We start from the raw sequence: 4876 nt of genomic DNA on the forward strand, positions 1-4876 counted from the left end.
ATATGCTTTCCACTTTGCTGATAATGTCACATTTTAAACCGCACATGAATTCACTATATTATGATAAACTGATCAGCATAATTTCATCTACGTGTTTATTTGGTAGACAGTGATGAAGACTTCACACTTCTCTTTACACATTAGTTGTACTTACTTACTTCTTACAACTTGTAACATACAAGAACATGCCAACACGTTTCCTGTAAAATGTTCATCTGAAATTTTATTAATGGTTACATATTGCAAGTGTCCCGTCACATTGCATGGTGTTTAGAATGCATAGTTTTTTGTTTGTCCAAATAAGCACAAATGTAAAGATGATACATAGTGAAGAGGTACTATTTTAATTTCATTCCAAATAATACATGATATAGGAAATATTTACATTATACGTGTCTCGAAAACTATAAAAATATCAATGAATATTTCTCCAAGTAAACAAAAGTCATTAGATACTTTTGAACATGAAATTAGCCAACTTATGCATGCCAGTATATTTATTAAATTTGATAATATACCTAGAAAGTTATTATTGGAACATATAAAAGCATGAATTTGCATCTAATATTTTTATGAGAATATCAAGTGGGTGCTGAGTGGTGTAAGTTTAAATCTACATGGGATTCATTTCACAACCCTATCTATGACCAGTTTTATGACGACAACCATGCTTATCACAGTCTGAGGTTGGTGGGATAATATTGAACTGATTTATTTAATGGTCATGGCCGTATTCACTTCCTTCCTTTAATACTCATGTTGTTCTGATGCAGAAAAAGACATGCAGTTTTGTTTGTTAAACAGCGAGAGGCAACCACAGATCATAGTGGGGGCTTACCTTCTACACCATGCCCGACAGATTTGTAAGAAATTATTCCGCCATCTTAAACGAATTGAGAAAATGAGGAAATCCGCCCCACAATAGATTATCCGTTAGGGGAGTGAGTATACACGGAGAAATATGCAGAGGCGACGTTAAGATAAATTCTTGAGGGAATCTAAACAGAAGATTCAGTAAACAAGGAGGAAATATTTGATGAACTAATGAAACTTCCCTAGACGTTGCCTCTTTTAATGTGAGTCTTTAGATTCTGGTTAGAAATAAGAGAGAGTGGTGCTGGACAAGAAGAAAGCCATTGGAGTCATTCACTGTTCATTAGCTGATGAAAAAGTCCCTTTTCCCATAGCATTTACAATATCACTATTGTCAATTATGTGATCACATCGCGCGGCTGGTTGTTGGACTTCTGAAGCCCATGAGAAGTTCCACCCAATGATGGTACGTGGTAATTGAAAGAGAACAATTCATACTATATCGGTTACGAAAGTAAACGTAACTTTAACTTTCGGTAACCTTAAACCAGGGATAATTGTAGAACAACACTCATTTCGGTTTAGCACTTTCGTTTTTTCTCTAGTTGAGCCATGTAACCCAACGACGCTTCTTCATTCTGCAGTCACAACCTATTGATTTGTAGTTCATTCTTTACATTCAGTTCTTGCGATATCACCAATTTCCTTCTCCCCCTCCCATGGGAGGCTGCAAGTACGGTGTAAATATTCCTCCAGCCGAAGCACATAACCAAATATTCGAAATTGAAGATTGTCAACCCCTACCTTAGAACCCGGGACATACAACCACCTAACCCTTTTTCGTTAATTTGCTTAGAGATATTTAATTAAGGAAGGCAATCGGCTTGAAGCCGAGCGATGTTTAGCTTATTGCTATTGCATAGATAAACACACGTAAAACTAGTTCAACTGTCATACATACGCATAACATTTGCAGCTAGATAGGATGTTTGACAACGGTAGACTACGGAAGAGGCCCTGGTTATTCTTTCTCACGTATCAGGCAAAGTTTTATTCTTCATTAGGAGGCCCTGGTTGAGAGCAAGCGGCTACGTTGCTCTCTTCATAGGCAACTTAGGGGCAGCACGTAAAGCAGTAGCCGAGGAAACTGAAGCAGCAGCGGGTGCAGCAGGCCGGGATGTTAAAACTTATCGCAGAAAAGAAGCAGCAGCCATTACATGTGCCGTTGGTGCTTAGGTTGCAGCACGTGTAGCAGCATCTTCCGGTGCTTGTGCCGCCATTGAACTCTACGAGAGGTCGAACTGCGTCGACAGAAAAAACAGAAGGGAGTAAGTCCAAACATCGTAGTTCACAGAGAGAGCTATGTTTTGCATAATACTGACTATATCTACCGAATGATTTTTAATATTATTTTACATCTTAAAATCGACATGAAACCTATTTAAGGGCATAAAAACCTATGACAGGTTAATGCGTGTATGTGGCCAGAGAGGATTAGCCCATTGATAATACCAATGAAACAAGATTGCACATCGATAAATATAATGGGCCAGTGGATGCGTTGGGCCTTTGTAGGTTGGTGCAATAATACGAATGGTGGATAAAGATGCGCATAAATAACGATGGAGATAAATACAAACACATTTCAAGTTACCACTTAGAACTTTCGATAGAGAGAGAGCTATTTTTACGGCTATGAACTATAGTGAATATGAATAAAAATAGTGATAACCTATTTACAGGATTTGGTGTATGTGTGGAGCTAGAGTCGCTGAAAAGATGCAACGAACATACCGAAGATACAATTTTTAAAGGGCTAGGAAAGACTCAGGGAGGAGAATCGACAAAGTAGTGGAATAGTGAAAACCAATGAGTGTCTTCTGATCCTGCAGCGCAAGCACAGCCGGCGGATAGAACGTAAGCGAAGAAAGAAGTAGAACTGAAAGAAAGATATGTGCGCGATACGCCATCCCGTTGTTTGCTGCTCTTTGTCAACAACAGCCGTTGAGAACGCGTACTTATATAGGTTGGTTCGGGCAATAATTTATTGTTTTGGTTGCGTTGGATATATCAACAGAGAGTTATGAGTAGAAGATTGAGCAATAGTATGACGCAGCTTTCCAAAACTTATTTATCGTCCCCAATTTCCACAGTTGACATTTGCTACGCGGTCTACAAAGAATAATAGTCTTCGACATCCCTAAGTCTAGATAATTCTACAGGGACACATCTAAATGTCAGGAATATAATACTTATTCATGATGGATTGAGACTGATCATTTACGTCTCTATAAATATCTCTTTAAACGTTAGCACGAATACTCTTACAGAACAACAGAAAATCAATATTTGCAAAACCAAAGGTTATTTTGGGATCTATATACGTTGGCCTCTGTAAGTCGCACTTGTCAGAGAAACACCGGCTAAATTTGTTGGGTAGATATGTCCCAGGATAACCATTGATGGTTACGTTGAAACTGAATTATCCTTCTGGAAATTTGAATTATTATTTCAGGCGGACTCTCGTAGAGTTATCGGATATGATCAAAATTTGGTTGTGCAATAAATAAGAGCATTAACTAAAATATTGACAGGTCGATTTTACTATATCTTCATAGAGCGTGTTTTGCGTCACTGGCCCATATCAATGAATTGACAAGGCCGATCGTATACTCCACTCATGTTCCTGGTTTAATGGTTGAACTCTCCAGGGTAGCTCGTATTCCCGTTAATTGTATTACAAGTCTTCGTGAGACACTCATCTTCCATAGACTCTCGATGTTTATTATATTCCACAGGCACGCGTATTTATTTGTTAATATTTGTCACTCAACTGCTTCTTCAAGATACAGTGATCACGTACTATTTGATAGTGAAAACTTCATTTACTTGCGACCCAGCACAGAACTACGCATTGGAAACTATGCTCCTCCCTGTTTGTAACATCCCTTAGATTGTTGAGGAATTTACTCACAGCTTGTGCACCACGTTAGTGCAAGCCGGTAGATAAGAGTTATTGTAGGCACTTGTAGTAAGAAGTCGACACATATCTTATACGATATTTAGATATTGGGGTTAGGTCTATGAAAGGACAGGAGGATTGCATTAACTATAACTATGAAAAAGTAGACGAATCGGATAAAACATTGTGTGTAAAAGATAAACTGATATGACTAGAGATAGATAGGATCCTTATAATTGTTCTGGCTGCTGCCATTAGATTAGGAAACTAACAATTGTTCCGTACCAACTATACCCACTGAATACAAAAAGAAGTTGCAGATAATTATCATGTAAAATACTGTAGAAGAATGAAGAAAAACCAGGGAAGAAATGTAGTGGTAACGGAGTTAAACTCCCAGCGGGTAAGTGAGATTTAATAAGATATACCAATAGTAATGAAACAAGTACCCATACTCCTGAGAGACTAGATGACTATAAAAACATATAATTTTAAGCATAGGCTAAGGTCAAATATAGACAGCGCAAAACATAGAGCGGAAGCCAACGGTCACCATTATAACAGGACATGGAGGTTAGTATAGTTATAACGTCTATGATAAAAATGGATCAAACGATGTAGGCGGTTAAATCTATATCCGCTAGCATTAATTTAAACAATCACTAAATATAATATCAGTCTGTTTTATTTAAATACTAAACAAATTTATGTTAATTACGTGGTAAAGTAGAGATCCTCCTTCCTTTTGTATCTTCTCTCTTCCTCACTCTTATTCTTCTTCCACCAACGTCTTCATGTGAGACCAAGTTATTTCATGGTATCAGAGCCACACCAGTGATCATGAGGGCTCAAGATCAATCAGGGACAGTTACTCACATGGTGCCTACTGGCAAGATCTGTAGAGCAGCAATTGGATAAGTCCAGGTTGCAATTCATCCTAGAATCATTATCAATCTGAGTCCGAATGAGGAGAGTCCCCCAATGTGAATAAACTCGATGCTTCATGCGTTGTACCGGTATGATCTCAAGGGGTTTACATTTGGACTCCTCGTCCAGTGTTTTTATTGCATATGTCAAACGAAATATGTTCAACAATCCAGA

General features: G+C 38.0%; 1 long non-coding RNA gene across 1 annotated transcript; it reads right to left on the reverse strand.

Moving 5' to 3' along the window:
• Positions 1–1713: 1713 nt before the first annotated feature.
• Positions 1714–3180, reverse strand: LOC144707677 (uncharacterized). Its single transcript, XR_013582507.1, has 2 exons — positions 2681–3180; positions 1714–2114 (listed from the first exon to the last, which is right to left on the reverse strand). It is a non-coding gene; the product is annotated as an uncharacterized LOC144707677 (long non-coding RNA).
• Between the last annotated feature and the right edge of the window lie 1696 nt (positions 3181–4876).

The sequence above is a fragment of the Wolffia australiana genome, chromosome 9 (genome assembly GCF_029677425.1).
Source record: "Wolffia australiana isolate 7733 chromosome 9, ASM2967742v1".
In the NCBI taxonomy this organism is placed as follows: Eukaryota; Viridiplantae; Streptophyta; class Magnoliopsida; order Alismatales; family Araceae; genus Wolffia; species Wolffia australiana.